This window comes from Vidua macroura, chromosome 22, assembly GCF_024509145.1.
Source record: "Vidua macroura isolate BioBank_ID:100142 chromosome 22, ASM2450914v1, whole genome shotgun sequence".
Lineage (NCBI taxonomy): Eukaryota > Metazoa > Chordata > Aves > Passeriformes > Viduidae > Vidua > Vidua macroura.
The window spans coordinates 4,663,310-4,682,502 of NC_071592.1; the positions used below are offsets into that span (position 1 = coordinate 4,663,310).

General features: G+C 50.4%; 1 protein-coding gene across 10 annotated transcripts in view; it reads left to right on the forward strand.

The window, feature by feature from the left end:
* Window positions 1-19,193, forward strand: part of OPCML (opioid binding protein/cell adhesion molecule like) — a 337,383-nt gene that overhangs the window by 281,094 nt on the left and 37,096 nt on the right. The window lies entirely within an intron of this gene.

Consider the following 19,193-nt stretch of genomic DNA (forward strand, 5'->3'; position numbering starts at 1 on the left):
TGTCACAGTTTAATGCACTCGCTTGTTGGGGATGTTATCATATACAGGATTAAGCCATTCCAAAACATGAAAACAAGAGCAGCTTGTTAGCGAGGAAGCTGTTAAAGAGCTGCTGTTGCAAAGTTATGATCTCTGTTTGGAGGGAGTTACACTGTGCCTCTCCTGCTGCCAAGACTGCGGGGATGCTCTTGTCTTCTGGGACCAGCTGGTCTTCATCTCCCCTTTTCCTGGAGGAGCTGCTCCTTGGCATTTGATCCTGGATCCTGAGAGGTCATTAGGGGATAGGCTAGAGCCTGGGTGAGGGTAAATCCTTGTGCATCTCATGGCTTCAGGCTGAGATGTTTGGATGTGCCATGGTGTTGTGACCAACAGCAGCAATTCAGTTTGGGGCTCTCTGGGCATGTTCCCCATCTGCCAGGGACATCGAGTCCAATATCCACGTGCCGTCTTCTCAGAGCCTTAGTAGATTTGCTCTTTGACTCCTAATGAGGAGTAAAAAAAATTCTACTGGCTCAGACTGGGATCTAAAAGTCAGGCTGGGCTTTTCCAGGTGAAATACTGTCCTTGTTCATATCTGTGCAGTCTCCTTGCCTCTTGTGGGGCTGCAGAACCAGTACTTGGATGGCAATAACACTGCTCATCACACGGCAGTCGGGGGAGGCTCCGCTCCCTCCTTCTGGGCTGACTCCACATGTCTGCCAGGAACAGAAAGCATTACAAGCTTGTGTGTGTCACCCCAAATCAGCAGCTCCAGCTCTCGATATGTGAGGGGAGCTGCTTTGTGGAATAGGATGGAAAGGCTCTGCCATCTCCCCATTGCCACATTTCACAGTGGGTTGTATTTTAGTCTCTCCCTGTGCTAGCGTGTGAGCTCCTCTCCATCATATGTAATATTTAGTTCTCCATCTAGTCTACTTTCAGTTGTTGAAAACCATGGAGCATCTCCTCCTTCCTCCTGGGAGATGGTTGCACTGCCCTGTAGATCTTGGCATCAAGAACTTCTTTGATATATGTACTTGACCTAAATTCTCTCTCTTGCAAATAGCCACAGTTTTTGTCCTCTGGCCAAATCCCATCTCCTAATATCCCCTCTTCTTTAGAGTGTTTACACTTGAAATACTTATGGCTGCAATAATACAGGTGCCTTTATATGTATTTTAACCAGGCTATAAATCCTGCTGGTTGACAAGGTTATTGTTATCTGGCTTCTGCCATGACCCACTGTTAAAATGCATGACATAAATTACACAGAACGTATCATACAAGCCGTTTTTCCTCATATGAAGTCTGATAAATATTAATGGCCCATTGCTATAGCTTTGTACTGTGGTAGGATTGGAGTCAATGAGGTTGATCTGAGGCATGATAATTGCTGGTGGACATGGACCCCAGGCAGCTCTGAATTAGCTGTCTCTCCAAGCACTATGCACTTCTGGAGCTCTGAACTCTGTCTCCAGGGGGTTAATTTTGGCCTCTGTTTTCTCAGATTCTGTATTATAGAGGGAAGACTCAGGTCGGATGAGACAAGTCTACCCAAAACTCTTCCTGTTGTGATTTGTCCTCACTTGGGTTATCTATAATATTAAATACTTGCATTCATTTTTGCACAGATGGCAAGGCAGCAGTGCGGATGTCACCTCTGTCCCCAGGCCCACATCACTGCTCGTCCCTCATGCCCTTGGGACCCATTGCCCATACCTTCCCTTATCTCCCCAATCTGAATTTTCAGTGCCTGCCAGCTGTAAATGGCATTTTATCCGCTGGAAATGTGAATCCGGTCAGTGGCGTCAGCTCCGTCACGCTTATCAGAAATGCATTATCAGGTGGGGATTAGACAGAACCTCATGCTCCTGTTGCTATCCATGCCAGGCGAATAATGAATAATGAAAATTCCCGGGACCAGAGACAAACACACTTGACAGGCAGGGAAGCGCCTGCACTGCCTTTCACTCACTTAAATGTGACAAACGTGGCTCCTTCAGAAATCTTTCCACTCCATTCACCATGGCTTTTTTCTTCCCCTCTCCTGCTGCCTCCCCATTCTCCCAGCCCCTTCGCCCCTGTGCCATGGAGGAGGATTCAGGAGGTCAGTCCCACCCTGACTTCCACCCAGCCTCAGGGAGACTGCCTTGTGTTCACACGTGGGTGCTGTGTGCTTTGGGTCCTCACCTGCTCTGAACTTTGCTATTGCAGCGTCTCTCCCCTGTTGTCAGTGAAGCTTTCACAGGAGGGCAGAGCGTGGCAGAGACATTGCTCTGCCACACAACCCTCACTGCCATGGCTGCAGTGACTTTGGTGGGGATGACAGTGAAGGGACTGTGTCTCTCAGGGTATCAGTCCTGCATCCTTCAGTGCTGATCTTCCCCAACCTTTATGGTTTTGCTCCCTGCTTCTCTCCCAGGCACTCCTGACCTGTCCAAGCCATGTCCTGCACCACAGATACTCTGGTTATCTCGAGTCCTTGCCCTTTTCTCAGGGTCAGTAGATGCTTGGTTTTATTCTGTCTCATACCTGCCCTTCCTGAGCTGTGGAAAGAGCATGCAGTTCCCTGGGGCTGACCAGCCTTTCTTGGATTTTGAGGTGTATAATGCAGAAGAACTGAACTCTTTGTCACAGTCAGTGTAAGAATGAGAGCAGCAGGTCCTACTGTGACATTCCTGGGCTCAGAGAGAGCTTTCTGCCATGGCTGTCCTCCCTGTGCCTTCTGTCTGCCTGTTCTGTATGTTTCCCACGCAGGGGCAGGGGGATGTGGGTTCCATAGTGATGCACACACTGGTGCAGGTGGCTGTGAGCGAGCTCCAATTCTCCCAGGTCCCTGGAGGCACTGGAACTTTCTCCAGGATGCTGCAGCTGACCTGTGGAGTGGGGCACTGCTCAGAGAGAATGGGGCCAAGGAGAAGATGTTTGTTGCTGACCAGGTATGGGATTTTTCCCAGGACTCAGGTCTGTCCTGCCTCTTGTCTCACGTAAATCAGCCATGGCAATGCCATCTGTAAAGGCTGTCTACACGAGACACAACTACAGCATGGATTTTTTTTTTTCCTGCAGTTGTCATCTAGAAGCAGGCAATAAATTTTATGGACCAGGGTTTATTGAGCACAGAGGATGAGGAATTGAGCTGCCTGGCTTGAATCTGAAGCTGATGTTCTGGAGGGAACAAGCGCTTTCAGACGAATGCTTCGATCACTCACTGCCCACTTTCCAGAGGAAGTCAAATGTCCGTGTCCCGTGTCGGCATTTCCGGGGGAGCGGAGCCCCGGTGCAGCCCTCCCCTGCCTTTGCCCTGTCTATCAGGGGTGGCATCTGTCTCCTTCCCAGCCTGCCTCTTTAAAAAGCATCCAGGCTGCTGCTGGGAGGACGTCTTGGCTTGGCACCGGTGGTGACAGTCCCTCTTGACGCAGTCTTGTTGGCCGTGTTACACCAACTCCATGACTCCAGCTCTTCCTCCCATCCACCCGGCGGGGAGGGAAGGAGCTGTGAGCCTGCATCACATCTGCTGCGCAGTGTGAGCCTTTGCCAGTGAGACTCCTGCTCATTAATGTCAAACTTATTTTAGCAAATAATGCACATTTCCTCGTCCTGGGGAAGGGGCTGATGCCAGCAGCGATCGCAGCAGCTCCGGAGAAGATGCAGCTCCAAAGCACTGGGATTTGGGCATGGGGTGGGAATGCGCTGGGGAGTGTGGGCGTGGGGTTTGCTCCATGCATGAAAATGATCCTGGAATGTCATGTCTGGGACTCTTGGCCAAACATTGAGTCATAAAATCATAGAATAGCCTGGATTGGAAATGATCTTAAAGATCAAGTTCCAACTGCCTGCAATGGGCAGGGACTGCCCTACATCCCAGGTAGCTGCAAACTGTGTCCAACCTGGCCTCGAACACTTCCAGGGATGGCACATCCATAACTTCTCTGGGCAACATGTGCCAGAGCCTCACCACCCTCCCAGGGAAGAATTTTTTTTTCCCTATATCTAATCTAAAACTGCTCTTTGTCAGTGTGAAGCTGTTTCCCTTTGTCCTGTGACTCCATGCTCTTGTAAAAGTTCCTCTCCCTCTTTCTTGTAGAACCCCTTCAGTCCTGGCCATATTTCCACACTTGTGAAGCCAGTTGGTGCTACTGGCACAAGCAAGAACAGATGGGAGTTTTGAAGGCCCCACATACACACAGGTTGTACTTCTTTGGCCTTTTTCTGCAACAAGAGGTTTATTTGCTTTTCTCTTCAAGCACATGGTTCTTCTCACATAGAGGGAAGCTGGAGGAAAAGGCAGAGAGAGCCCCAGTCCTCTCCTCTCTCTGCCGATGCTGCAATATTCAGTAGCTGATGCTTGTGGGGGGATTTGCCAAAGCACACCTTGTTGACTGTTACCCTGATTCCCTGACTATCCCAGAGCACAGATGAGCTGGTCATTTATTGTTCACGCTAGGAAAAGAGAGCTCCATCTCTGGTGATGTTCACAGGGTCGCTTCTGTAAGCTGAGACAGCTCATCTGTTTTAGCAGAGCCAGTATTTCAAAGATTGCCACTGTTAGCTGGCCATTATCATCCCCATTTTTCATACAAATCAATTCAGGCACAGAGCACAAGAACAGTACATAACAAGGAGCCAAAAAATAGCCAGAGGTGCTGGCACCAAGCCCTGGGATTGAACTGGTTTGACAGTGATGCCTCTGAAGGCATCTGAGGGGACCTCCTTTCTCTTTGTCCAGTGTCAAGGCCGTTGGTGCTGGTTGGTGCCTTCACTGCAGTCTAGATGTGGTTTTATCCATTGAGTTTTAGGAGATTGAGTTCCTCCTATAGTGCTAACACCACATTATGGAATAAGAATGGTTTGGCTTGCAAGGGACTTTAAAGCACATCTTGTTCCAGCCCCTGCCATGGGCAGGGATACCTCCCTCTATCCCAGGGTGCTCCCAACCCCATCCAGCTTGGCCTTGGACACTTCCAGGGATGGGGCAGCCACAGCTTCTGTGGGCAACCTCTGCCAGGGCTTCAGCATCCTCACTGTAAAGAATTTTTTCCATCTATCAAACCTAAATTTCTGAAACATCTTTAATGAAATGCCTTTAATTCTGGACTTATTTTCCCTCATGGGACAGTTGCAGTTGACGTTAATGGAAGTTATTTATTCCCATTAATGGCAGCTTCTGTTATTGTGCTATTTTTGTATAAACTGCCCTGAGGGTCATGAGCAAGGTTGGGTGACTGCTCCAGGCAGTCCGGTGTGCTGGGATAACCCAGAGAACATGCTCAGTCTTGAGCTCTAGTTGGAGCCACAGGAAGAGCCCTTGGAAACCTGAAAAAATCTGGGAGTAGAGCTTGGAGGAAAATTTCCTTTTGAGTATCTTTTTCCCACCAGAAAAAGACTGCCTTTGTCAAGAGAGACACTGACGTGGGAAACATCTGTTCTGTGCTAAAAAAAGGGGGAAAGGCGGATAGAGGGAAAAACTCGAGAATGTGATTTCCCCCTCCCCTCTGCTTGTTAAGCAGCAAAATAGAAACAAGAATAATTGTGAGCATATGGGGTGAAAAATAATAAACAGGCGAATAAAGTAAAATGATGTTCTGGCTGGGCAGCCTGTTTTTTTGGGTTTTGTTTCATTTGTGGATGTTGGAATTGGTATTGTGGGGGGATATGTTGTCAGTAAAACAGGCAAACAGAGATCAGTCAGATGAAATTATTTGTGAGGCTGAACACACAGGAGGCTGAACATGGAAATAACATTGCGTTCATGGGAGCTCTGAACCTGGGCTGAAAGAGGGGTGGCACTCATGACCTGCTGGCTTGGAGGTTGTCCACGCAACCCAAAATCATCCCATTTATGTAAATGGAGCCTCTCCTAACCCGCTCCAGTCCTCTGGGAGGAGGGGGCGATCAGGGAGCAGGCTGTGGTTGGAGGCTTGCGTGAGAGATGAGCACTAGACTGGAGTACTCTTAGCAGATGCCAGCGCTGAACTTTCTGCCTCACTTGAAGCGAGCAGTGTTATTTCTCCTCAGCTGTAGAGGAGGGGGCTGAGTGAAGGCAAGAGCAGAGCTGCGATCCCGCGTAAGCGATAGCACGTCAGGCGGAAACAAACTGCTGCTTCCACTTCTCCCAGCCTGATGCCTGAGCAGTGCCTGGGATCATCTCCCCCTCGCTTTGCTGAGCTTGTCTTTCCTCAGGGTTGATGCCACACTGTGTGTACCGAGACAGGGACAAGAGTGGTGATGGCAGTGAGGACGAAGTGCGGTGTTTGATCTGGCGTTTGGTGGGAGCGTTTCCTGCACCTGTTTGTCACTGTCCCTTCTCCTCCTGAATCTGTCTTCACAGCCAGAGAGGACAGAGGGAAAGGGAAACAATCCTGCAGGAATCAGGTATAACATGATAGGCCTCCTGAATTCCAGCATGACAGTGACAGCCATTAGCGAGATGGCCTTTGCCAGCCGGGAGCTGAAGCTCTGTCGCCTCTAGCCCACGTGCCAATCCTGCAGCCCATGTGTCTTGTCACAGGGTGTGCCCATGCCTCATGATGACCGTTCCTCAGGTCTCCTTGGAGAAGCAGAAGGCGCCAGGGGCATTAGAAGGCCCAGGACACTGCGCCTGTGTGAAGGATGGTCATGGCCATGTTGCCCTGCGTGCACCGAGGGCACACGGGCGCTGCGGTGGCCAGGGCCACGTGACCTGCAGGGTGCAGGTGTGGCTGCTCTATGGAGCCCATGAAGGTGGGGCACAGGGCACTGCCCAGCCCCCTTGCTCTTCGGTCCAGGTCTCCAAAAACCAAGGAACAGGATCAGTTCCCCTCGTGCTTTGCTATCCCTCAGGTGAGCTCTCCTCCCCAGAACCTCCACACTCAGATTCCCAGCTCCAATCCCAGCTTGACAAAGCTTCTTGTTGGGATCGTGGGTTAGGATTCTCTCCCTTCCTGAGGGCTGGAAACTTGCCTCTGGCCACCTGGTGCGCTTGCCTTTGGATTTGCAGCTTCTCCTGCTCATTAGCTCATAAATAATATGGACCAGCAGCGTTCAGTGCTAATTAATTTTGTGAACTGAACCAGGGTGAATGGGGTAATTGCCCGTGGCATGTGCAGGCCGCCAGGTGAGCCCTCCTGCTTTTGCCCTCCTTGTTTACCAGCTCCTCTCTGTTTATTTTAAGAAGCATTTGGTCTCTTCTCCATGTGCAGAAGAAAAGCCATGTGATCCAGCCCAGAGAGAGCGCAGCAGGCGCTGAATATTAAATTAAAACACATCCTCGCTTATACACAAAAAAACCCCAAGCTGGAAAGGTTAAGAGCTAACAGAGATCCTCAGAACAGTCTCTGTCTGTTTGGAATGAATTAATCAGACCATTAAACAAATCTTTTAATCTAAAGTATCCCTTTCATTTCAGTACTCTGTAAAACAAAGTGACTGGAGTATTGAGGGAAGAGTTTGCCATCACTGTGCTTTATTTGTACTAGGGAGGCGGGTGGTGTGATGATTTTTTTTCCCTCCCTGTCTTCCTCTTTTGGAAACAAAAGCAGGGTTAGAAAGAGCACATGAGCTGGGACTCAATGGGCATGGAAAAGGCTGAATTCCCGTGGTTCACGAGGTGTTACATCATGAGCAGAGAGTGGGTTTTTTATCTTGGGACGCAGAGCAAGCACGGGAAGAGGCAACATCTGAACTGGAGATGAACAATATGTGGAAATTATGGAGTGTTGAAGTCTTGGGATAGCAAGGCTGGAGCAGGGGAGGCAGGGAGCATTACTGAGGTCTTGGAGCCCAGAACAAAGAGGGAAGCTGCTTCTGCAAAGGCTTAGTGGAGTTTATCCACTAGAGACGGGTCTGGGGTGTCACGGAGGCACTGGTAGATGCTCAGAGATCTCAGCTGCAAACTGTGCCACAGGCTTTCCTCAGCCCCATATCCTCTGTTGAGGGAAGGGTCTAGGAGGGTTGTACGTGTGGCAAAGAGCTCAGAAACTCTGCGTGCTACCTTGGACAACTCATATCTGCAAGGCAGTCACTTTCTGCAGTGCTGAGCAGCCCTGGGGCCTCTTAAGTTGTGTTTTTAAAGGCATTTGTGAAGTTGGTGGTGCTTTAAGCTTCCGATTCCGTTGGCTCAACTGGGAACCAGTGCCTTAGCACCCAGCTCTTTAGAGTGGCACTAAAAGCAGCTCAGAACTCTGTGAGGATGTGCTCTTCCCCTATTCTTTACCCTTCAAACAGTGCTTGATGGCATTTTTAAAGCCATTTCTGGTTTTTTTTTTTTTGAATGTGTGCAGGAAGACCTAACCTAGTGACCTGGGCACAGCTCATGTGTGTGTTCCCCTCGCCACCCCATTTTGGTACTTGCACCCAAAGACTTGAGAAAATGTTACAATCACCCTCACATGTGCAGAAAGGGGAGAGGCAGAGAGAAAGGGAAAGAGAAACCCAGGTAAAATCAGGCAATCCTGTTGCAAAATCAAATGTATCCTTTTTTTTCCCCCCTTATTATTTTTTCTCCCTTTTAATACACTCTTCAAAGCTTGCTAAGATTAAGTGCGCGATTTATCTTCGCCAAGTTTGAATTTTAAAAGGAACAGCCAACTGTGTGATCGCATTATTAATATTTATACCTCGTCACAGAATGTTGACAGATTAATTATGCAATATGGTATAAAAATCAGCAGGCAGCGTGGGAGGGCGGTGGCAAAGTTCATGTATTAATAACACAGCGGGGTGGCTCGCACGCTCCCTGTGTGGCTCCCTGTTATCAGCACCTCATCCCGCGCCCAGCGGAGGCACCTTCATCCCGCTGAAGGGATGAGGATGCTGACAGCGAGAGGGGAAAGACAAATGGAAAAGGCTGAGGAATCCCAGCTCTTTTGTGCTGCTCCAGGAGCCTTTGTTGGGTCAGGGAGCAGGTGTGAGGATCTTCACAAGCCTTCTTGGCCTGAAGAACACCAGGAGGTGGCTTTGTCAGTGGAGATGCTGGATCGGGAGTTGGGAGTTTGCTCCAAAGTTGTCTCTTTCATCCTGGCTCATCCCTCCACCCCACCAATTAGTCCTTCTCTTAATAAGTGTTGTCAGCCTGTCTTGCCAAAATTGCTTCTCTCTCACCTGTCTGTCGTGGCTGGTGCTGTGCCTCTTCTGAGGTCCAGACCAGCACCAGGCATGTTAGAGAAAGGTTTAAATCATCTTTAGTGGACAAATATGAGATGGATGGTTGTACAGGGAGAGGCTTTTCCTTCCCCAAGAAGTCAGCTTGGGTCATTGGGCACAGCATCTGGAGATTTATGTAGGGAGAAATAGGAAATGGAAATCGTGTGAGCCCCAGGGGTGGGAGCAAAGTCATCTGAGAGCACCCTGGTGTGGTTTGCTGCCCAGCCCTGACTGGAGAATTGAAGTTTGTAGATGTTGTGAGAAGCATCTGTGGGGGATCTCTCAGGATCTTCTCTGCTGGGTTTCTCATAGAAGTGTACATCCTGTGAGCCTGATCCTGCCCTAGGGCCTCTATCCATTGGCATCCACTTCGCTGAGATGGATGGATGGATGCTAAATTAAGGTCGGGTGTGTGGATGATTCATGCCAGCCAGCCTGGCTGGACTGCAGAAGTCTGTGGCTGGGAATAAATCCTTCAGCGTGGAGCTGATAACGTTTGCCATGGGCAGAGCTGCCTGTGCAGCTGGCACAGCTCAGCTGTCCCCTCCGGTCACCCTCGGTGTGAAGGAAAGCTTGCCCTCCCAAAGCCCTTTGGGGTTGCTATTTCCATCCTAGCCTCTCTCTGCCTAAGTGCCGCTCATTTGGATTTTTTTATTAATGAATCTTTTTCCTCAATGTGTCTCAGGGGGATGTTTGATATGAAACGATTTGCCTGATCCTTCTCAAATAATCTCGAGCGGCGTCTGGGTCAGGCTGTGGGGATGCACTTGGGCTGTTAGAGGGTTCTTTGTCAGAGAAGCCCTGGATCTTAGAGAGGCAGCACAGTACATCTCTCTCCCACTCTCCTCTTGCATCCTGCTCCTGTTTGGCCCTGGCACAAGCTCTTTCCTAAAAATACCCATCCACGTGCAGCCAAGCTATGGAGAACCGCCTTTGGGGAGATGTGCAGAGGCATTTCAAGACAGATATCCCAGTTCCAATGAGGTGTTTAACCTGCCAGACAACAAAGAAAGTCGTTTAAGGTGGCTTTTGAAAGCCTTTCCAAGGATTTGGCTTCTCAATTTCCATTCAAATGAACTTTCCCTGTTCCCTTTTGTGCAGCTTCCTGATGCCTCTTTTTTACAGCCTCGGCCTTTCAATCTTATTTAAAAAATGGAAAGAACAAAGGCACAAATGAGCGAAGCACTTCAACAAATGGTTGAAGTAACAGATTTTCCTGGCTTTCAGTGCAGGCTTAGAGGTGTTTTGGGACTTTGCTCCATGAAATTGGGGTCCTAAGGCTACTGGTGCAAATCCCTCCAGCTTTTTCACCCCAGAAGCAAGTCCACATTGATGGGAAATGTTTTGATCTGCGTGGAGCAGGTTCTCATCACAGCAACTTGAGTTACAAAGGGGTTTTTTCCTCCATTTTTGTGTGTTTCTTTTCTAATTGAGATGGAAACAAAGACAGAAGCCTCTGAGTTGTTTAGAAAATGTTTTTTTTCTGCTAATGGCAAGGTTGATCTCCTTCCGGATGGCCAGGCAAGATTTGTCAGCATTATCTGTCAGTGGCCCTTAAGTAGATGTGAATCTGGAAATGCAAAGGATTGGCTGTTAGTGAAAGGAGATTGGGAGCGCAGGGTGAGGGGAATGGCAAGGAAAATCCAAAATGCCAGCGGATAGAACCGTCCCCTGCAGCTTCCCAATCGGAGCTGGAGCTTCCTCCGAGTCTCCTCCTGCCTTTCCAGATGATAAACGTTGGATAATTGATTTATTCCGGCCGCGTCCCACCTGGCTGTCGGCTGTCCCATTTGCCCCAAGTGCCTGCAGCCGCTTTCCTGCCTTGCTCCACTGCTCTCCCGCCACACGAGGACACGGTGCCTTGGCAGGCAGCAGATGGACAACCCATCTTGTAGGCATCCAGTGCAGGAGGCTCAGTGCTGGGCTCTTTGGAGGCTGACAGCTCCCAAGACCCTGGAATGTTGTGAGGAGCGGTCGAGAGACGGCTGTTTGTCGGTGGGAAGGCAACTTTTGCTGGCTGAAGGTCCTTTTCCAAGTAGCCCTCAAGGTTAAAGTTGGATGCTCCTTCCAGATGGTCTCCATCTGATGCATCTCATTACAGGCTTCAGCTGCCTCGTGTTCCCGGCCTCCCAGTGCCAAGAATAACAAGGAATGGAAGCCAGCAACAGCGATGGCTGCTGTTAGAAGGCTATAAGATGATTTAAGGGTCAAGACAAGACCATATGGCCCATCAAGGTCCCATCGTAACAACCCGGAGGAATAGAAAACACCTTGTGTTAGTTCACCCCTCCTGCTTCCTCTCAAGGCTGTTTGCTGTAACCTTTGTCAGAGCGGTTCCCCAGCTCCACCCTGCTCTGATTTTTGCCCTGAGCTGCTTTCCAGAGCCCTGTGGGTCCCCTCATGGGGTGTCCTCCCTGGTGGGCAGGTAGGACGAGCAGAGGCATCTTGGGATCTGTGGTTCCAGGCTCAGTCTTCCGTCATCCTGCCTGGTTTAGGAAAAACTGGGAGACCCTGTGTGTGCAGCTGTGAAATGGGGTGTTGTGTGTGAGCCCTTTTGGCACCCGAGGGTGTGCTGGAGCATTTACTACTCCTGACAGCATTTCTCATCCCTGGATCGATGTGAAATGGCCTCTTGTGTCATTGATGGCTCACACCTCCACTGCCTCCAGCCCCCTCGGCCCTCAGCCAGCCCAACTGCTAAGCTGGATAAGCCACATCTGGTTGGTCTTTCCTTGAGATTCAGATGCATCTGGAGGGATCTCAGCTTGTTGTCTTCTCAGTCTGGGGCTTTTCCTTGGTTCCCCTCTGGACTCACAGCCTTCCTTTACCGAATTCTGCTAAAATAACAGTCATTTCCATGGAGGGGGCACTCTCAGAGCAGGAGGGACCCCTACCCTCAGTTGGGAAGAGGGACTGTCTACATCCCATCACTTTAATTCCAAGGCGAAGTGCAGTATCTTGGCACAACCAATCCAAGTGCTGTGGCTGTGCAGATAAATCTGCATTTCTGAGAGGGAGTCGATGCTTCCTTGGAGTGTCAGCACTGGGCTTGGCCTGCAGCAGGCTGGAGGCAGCAATGTTCCTGTTCCCGAGGATTTTCCCAAAACAGCAGTGTGCGTGGGTGTCTGGGATCATGTGGGCAGCCACACCTCGGGGCTGTGGCTCCTCACCCTTGTGCTGTGTCTCTGCCCCACTTTGGTGACAGGACAGCCGCATTCCCTCCTCGGCTCTTGTCCCGCAGTCCATTTCCCCAGGGAGCACTTACAGTGCTGACCTTAAAGAGCAATTTCGGGCAAGCACGGAGCAGCTCAATTGTTCATAAACCTGACATTTATGTCTCAAAGATTCTTCCTCTGCAAGATGCACTGCTCTTTATGATTTTATCAAATAAAATGCCCCTTCACCCCCAACCAACCTCTTTCTCCTTCCCTGATATTTTTGTAGGGCAATCATTGTGAATGGAGAGCTTGAAGGCATCTGTTTGTCCTTAATGTCATGGCAGGGCGAGGTTTAGGGAGATGCTTGTGCAGGCATTAGCGAGCACGGGTGGGTAGGACTGAGCTCTGGTCCTCTAATGTTGGTAATTACTGAGCAGGGATTAAGGACTTGCACTGCGTGCACATAAGAGAAACTGAGTATTAAATGCAAACAGATCAAACCACCTGACGGACCTGCAAAGTTTATTCCTGGGATTTTCACTGCTCTGCTGCAATGCTCCCTGGGCTTTCAGATCATTTCCCTGCTCATCACGGTGTGGCATGGTGGGTTTGAAAGCAGCAATGTGGTGTTGTCCCAAAATAACTGCTAACTGGGATGTAGAATAACTAGCCAGGATGCAGGAGTGCATCTTCAGCTTCAGACTTCCCATAAAAAGCTGGAGCAAAGACATCAGCTGTGGCCAGAGGTACCTGTGTGAGAGCAGCCTTTGGTCCTGTCCCAACTCCATGGGGACAGCAGTGACCTGAGACAGGGCTCTCTGCTGCTCTGTGTCGTCAGGTTCCCCAAGGGGGAAGTTGTGGATACCCCATACCCAGAACTGTTCAAAGCTGCGTTGCACTGAGCTCTGAGCAGCCTGGTCTAGTGAAAGGTGTCCCTGCCCACAGCAGGGAGGTCAGAATAAGATGAGATTTAAGGTCATTTCTAACCCAAACCATTCCGGGACTCTGTGATTTCTGTTTTCTGTGATTCTGTGTTCTCCCCTTCCTCAGTGCTGGTCCTGTCTCCCAGCTCCTTCCCAGTCACCACACAAGGAAACCCACTGGATGAACAAACACTGCTTACTCTGACCAGGGCATCCTCTATCCACTCTATTAATACCAGCTCCACATGGAGGGCTTGCTACCCTGGAAGTGTTAATTAGCTTCCCCCCTCCTCCCTCCCATTATTTTTCTGCCTCACTCTTTAGAAGGTCTCTGAACCAGGAGATCAATGTCTCCAGCTAATCCGCTCTTCAACAGCTTAGAGAAGCACCACAGAATACTCCGTTTAATTCTCCTCTAACACCTTTGCTAATCATCCTTTCCAGCCCCAGAGCCCCGGGCAGGCGGGGAGGGGAGAGTCCGGATGGGAAGCACAGCAGGTGCTCATTTACACGGCAGGACCTGCACGTCACAGTGGGAAGAGCAGGGGTGCAGGGGGGAAAAGCAGTGGGAGGGAGAGGAGGGGAAGATCCCTTGGGATGGGAAGTTTGGCATCAGCGTGCAAATGGTTTGCATGCTCTTGGAGTCACAGAATCATTTAGGTAGGAGAAGACCTCCCAGTGGTGCCGCTTCCCATCTTGTCCTCTCCCTCTGTGCTGTAGACACAGGTTGTGTTGTGAACCTGTGCAGATAAAAAGGATGACTGCTTCTCTTGGCCTCTCCACACAGTGCCCTGGAGTCTGTAAGGGATTGTCAGGGTGGGTCAAACCCCTGAAGCCTGGGGTCTGGACTGAGCTGTCTCTCTGAGCAGTGTTCCCTGTCAGCAGGGACATGCGGGAGGTCCCAGGAGTGAGCAGTCACATCCCGCATGCTGCCATGGTCCTCTGCAGCAGGATGTCATGGAATCATGGAGTTATGGTTGGAAAAGACCTCTTCAGATCAAGTCCAACCATCCTTCGACTTTTTGGCTGACTTGAGCTGAGGGCTGTGGGCACTGGAAGCTCTGCCACTGCCCCTCCAGCTCCCTGTGCGTGCCCATCCTCCCCTCCATGGGACCAGGACTTCTCTGGGGTCACTTTGGCTTTCACAACAGAACTGCACAAATAGCCTGGGGTCACTCTGAGAGTCAGACAGAGTCACCCATGGGTGACAGTTGTGCTTTGACTCCTTGGCTCTTGCTGCACAAGTTTACCAGAGGCTGTGTGTCCTCTGTGGAGAAGACAGTAACCTGGATTTAACTGTGAGGACCTTGCTAAGCTTTTCCACCTCCAACTGTTGTGATCCAGCTAAACAGCTGGGAGCAAAAACCCACGTGGAAGTGTGAGTGCATGCTAATGAGTCGTGTTGCCAAAACCAGAAGGAACCAACTCTACAGGGATTTGGTACTTTTATTTTTTTTCCCCTGCTTCCCAAGTTCAATAGCAGTGAATTGCATATTTCTCTGAGGCTTCTCAACAAACAATTTACAGTGTAAATATATTTGTTGGCATGCAAATCACTCTGCATTATGAGTCTTGATTAATATTATAATGTGTTGATGAAAGCCTCTAAGTGGTTCTTGGAACTAAGGTTCCTGACAAAGATCAGCTGTTTGGGTGCCCAGTGTTTGCAAAACATTAGATTAGGGTGATTTTTTCCTTTGTTTTGGTTTCTTTCCCCCATGTGTGTTGTTTAATGGGTTGTTTCTTTCCCCCCTCCCTCTGTTTAAGATGCTGAGTGCAAAGTGGCAGTGGCTCTTCAAACCAGGCAATTAAACCAAATCAAACTCCTCCCCATGCTGCTGCCACCCTTTTCTGCTCCTTGCCCCTCATGTAAGAGGGATGCTGTGGGGGTGGTCCTCAACCCCTGCTCATGGAAGATGTTGGGGAGGGACAGGATAAAGGGTACAGGGCTATCAGCCATTCCTGTGTGTGCCAGGAGCCAGGCTGGGACATGGAGCAGCAAATCCGTGTGTGGATGGAGCTGTTGACTGAGCAGCAGAGTAATGAGGCTTGATTGCCTCTGGAGCCATCCCAGGGGCTTTTTCCCCTGGAGCCTCTCTGGTCTGGAGGAAAATTCATGGTCATTCCTGTAAATGTAGCACCACAAGGCTCCTTCCCTAGAGATTCCTAGCACTTTCCAGGACGAACATCTTTGGTGTTGTACCTTCCCTGACGGAACAGTGCCGTGAGGAACTGCAGGGTTCATCAGAGGGTGCTGAGTGACCCCCATCCCACCTTCACTGCTCTTTCCCTGACTGCATTCCCAGCTCCATCCTTCGTGACAGCTCCTGGAGCACCTGGAAAACCTTTCCCTCTTCTACCCCATTGTCCTCACCCAGAGCAGGCTGCTGTGGGTGTTGGGTTGTCCCTGGGGAAGGGGATGTGTTTCCAGCCCCTCTCTGGCATTTGCTTGTGGAGACAGGAGACATGGCAGTGACAGGCTTTGAGCACCACCCTCCCCACTCCAGCTTTTGTGACGGCTGCTCTCATTGCTATTTTCCTTCTACCCTTCGGAGCTGAGTTCCCAAAGGTGTCAGGACAAATGCCACACTCATCAGCATGGCTCTGCCCAGGCAGGCAGGAGCAGGGAGAAAAGTCAAGAAAGGAAAAATAACCCTGTTTAGCAGGCAGCAGAGCAGGGTTTAGTGACAGCCTCAAGTCTTGATCTTTGTTAAACTGCTGTTTTGCTCAGAGACTGACAGAGAGCACCATGAAATGCAGAGTGTTCAGCTTGTACCACTCCGGAGAGCTGTGCAGGTTGCGTGTGGCTCTGCTGTGACGTGCCTGGCAGGGAGCACACCAAGGGGGCACACTGAGCTCCCCTGCCCCAGGAACAGACTGGTTTGGGAGAGCATCTCCCCTTTCTGCAGCTTCCCATGGTGAGCCCACTCCTGGGTTGGCTCCCCTCCATTTCTCTGCAGTGCCAAGTGGTTTTCTGCAATGGCTCGTGGTTCATTTGGCTATCCCCAGGGAGAGCAGGATGGCAGAGCCATCCCCACCCTGCTCGTTGCCCTCTGAGCATGGCAGCTCGTGCTGAGGTCTCGGAGTTGGAGCCGAGCTGGGCTGGGAAAACACAGACACTTAAAGGAGAGACAGAGAGAGAAGGGGGAAAGAGTGATGAGCACACGTGCTTTAAAAGAACACACTGCCTTTTTTTCCCTCTTCCTTTTCTTTTTTCTGAAAGCAGCTGTGCCTTTTTCCAGCACTTTTAACTGGTTGCCAGGGAAACAGAGCAAGGGAGAGTGGAAAGGTTAGATGGATATTGGACGAGGCTAATGCACTTGTTTCAACCAAGAATTGACAGGTGCTTAGGACACCGAAGGTCCTGATAACTCCTCATTTGTACGGCTCCTTTGCAGAGCCTGGAGTACCTCCCTACCACCGTTAATTGTGTTTTAATCATTTGCAAATTATAATCCATCTCCATCAGGGGATCTCTAATGGTGGCTTTATGGAGCGCGTCCGCATGTTCCTCAGCCCTTCTGGGATACTGGGGATGAAATATTGGGTACCTTGAGCCTCGTTGGTATGGGTGGTCTGACTTGAAGGGACTTTGACTCCAGCAGAGGTCCTGATGGCAAAGGTGGGAATTGCAGCTGGGTGATCCAAACACGCTGGGAAAAGCACTGGAGGGAAGCCATGTGTTTGTGGCTGTCTGGTTCTCCCAGGAAAGGGGCTGGCATGGGAGAGGTGGTGATGCACAAGTCCAGTGAGTGAATCCTCTAGTCCACAGGGTCATCCCCAACCCTGGTCCTGGTGTTGGCAGAGCCCTTGGCATCTCCCTGCTCACCAGCAGCTCCCATCCAGCTCCACAGGGCTGCTGGGGCACATGGTCCCGGCATCTTTGCAGTTCTACTTGGCTTTTTCACCTTCTTCTGGGTTAAAAACCAAAGACAAATGCCTCACTATGGATTTTTGTCACTATTGTGATGCTCAGAGGGCTTTTTCCCTCTGCTTCCGCTTTAGGTTTTGTTTTTGTTTTGTGTCTGTCTTGTCTAAAATAGCAGCTCCATCTAAGGAATAACCAAGGGGCCTGAAATTTGGCTGTTCAGGATGAGCATCACATCTGGTCTGTGCAAAACACAATGAGCCAGAAATGGCTACAGAGTAGTAAAGCTCAGGCTCTGGAGAGGCAGGAGTGGCTGCTGAGGCTCTTATTGCATTTGGGGTTTGTTGAGTTTTTCTGTGGAGGGCAGAAGGGCAGTTATTATAAAAAGTCAAGCTTAACCCCACTTGTGTCTGTGGGTGGGGAGGTGGAAGGTGTGATGGGGTGATGCTGAGGGCTGGGGGACCCCAGCTCTGACTCTGGTTCCCTGAGCCTCACCCTGCATCTCTGGATGCATCAAATGCTGATGGATAATGGGGTTCCCTCCTCTCTGGGGTGACCTCAGGGGACTCTGCCTCATCCTGCCCACCCCTCCAAAATTCCTGGCTGAGTCCTCGCAGGCCAGCTCACAGCCAAGCCATGGAGGATGGCAATCCATCTTTTTCTGAGCTGGGGAGGGAACAGAGTGTAGTCCTTGCCCAGGGCTGCAAACAGAACTGCTCACTGCTCCTTCTTGTCAGCAGCTTCCCAAGCCTGCCGCCTCTCCATCACTCCTGAGTGATGTGTACCAGGCCAGCACAGAGATGCACAGCACTCATATCCCTATTATGACATTTTCAGTGTCACAACTGAGTGTGAGGGACGCGGAAAATGTCACTTCAGGTATTAGAAAATGACTGTACTTTTGCCACACTGTGGTTCCTGGTCCAAAGTGCTTTTCCTCCCATCAGTTCCAGCTGGAGGGGCCTCTGCCTTTGACTAAGGTATCTGTGCTCTGGGGTTTTTAGTGAAAAGTGTGATTTTAGTCATGGTGCAAAGAGCCAGGCTGACAGCCCTGGGCCATGCAGCCACTCCAGCTACGGCACAAATGCTGAATGAGTTCCACATCTCCTCCATGCAGGGCTTTCCTCTCCCCAGCTTTCCTTTTCTCCCTCTTCTCCAGACCACTGGTGGCACACTGCCCTGCCAGGTCCTTCACCAGCACCTCCCCTGCTTTGGAGGGGACCTGTGCTAATGACAAGAGAGGAGTTCAGTCCTAATCACCAGCTTCATCGGGGGTGATGTTTAAACATCCGACACATAAATGCAGCTGCTTTTCCCATCCCTTCCCTGCAGCACATGGAATTGTGACCACTACGGGCTGCTGTGGGGCTGCCTTGCGCCCATGTGGGCTCCAGAACTGATTCCTGGTGTGTAGAGACCTGAGCAGCTCGAGTGGCTCCAGTCTGTCCTAGTCACATGGCCTTATCCCTCTGAGAGCAGGAATGGCTCCGGTTGGGCAGTGCCCACGGTGCCAGGGCAATGGGCTCCCCAGCAAGCTGGCATTATACTGCCTGAAAGAGAGATCAGGAATAGGAAAGGGAGTGGAAGAAGAGGAATGATTTATGAGGCTTCGCTTGGCCAAGCAGGGCATTCTCAGCATATTCCAAAATAATTTAGCATCATCTATTGTGCCTGCAGCGGGAGCTTGTTGCGGAAAACGAAAGAGAGCAAAAAAAATCCGCCACATAAAGAAGGCAGAAAGCCCCTTGATGGGATGGTTAGAGCTTGAAGTTTCTTTTTTCCTGAGGGCTGCTGTCTCCTCTCCCCAGTTCTCTCTGTAAATCAAACTGCCAGTGTCGGATCGGCGGCTCCGTCTTTCCTGCAGCCGCTTCCCCGAGGCCTCCCTGTGCACCGAGGGGACGTAATCACCACCTAGAACAGCTTGAAGGACACAGGCGCGGGAGCCGAGAGGACGATTTGTAGTGAATAATTTAGTGGATGAATTTAAAGCTTTTGTTCTCGTCGCAAATTACCTGCGAACTGTACGGGAAGGTTTTGATCATACAAATTCATTTTACATCGCCTCTCTCTGCCAACAGACCCACCTACCTGCTTCGTTTGGGTTTGAACCAATGCATTTCTCCCTGCACACCGATGTGTTTT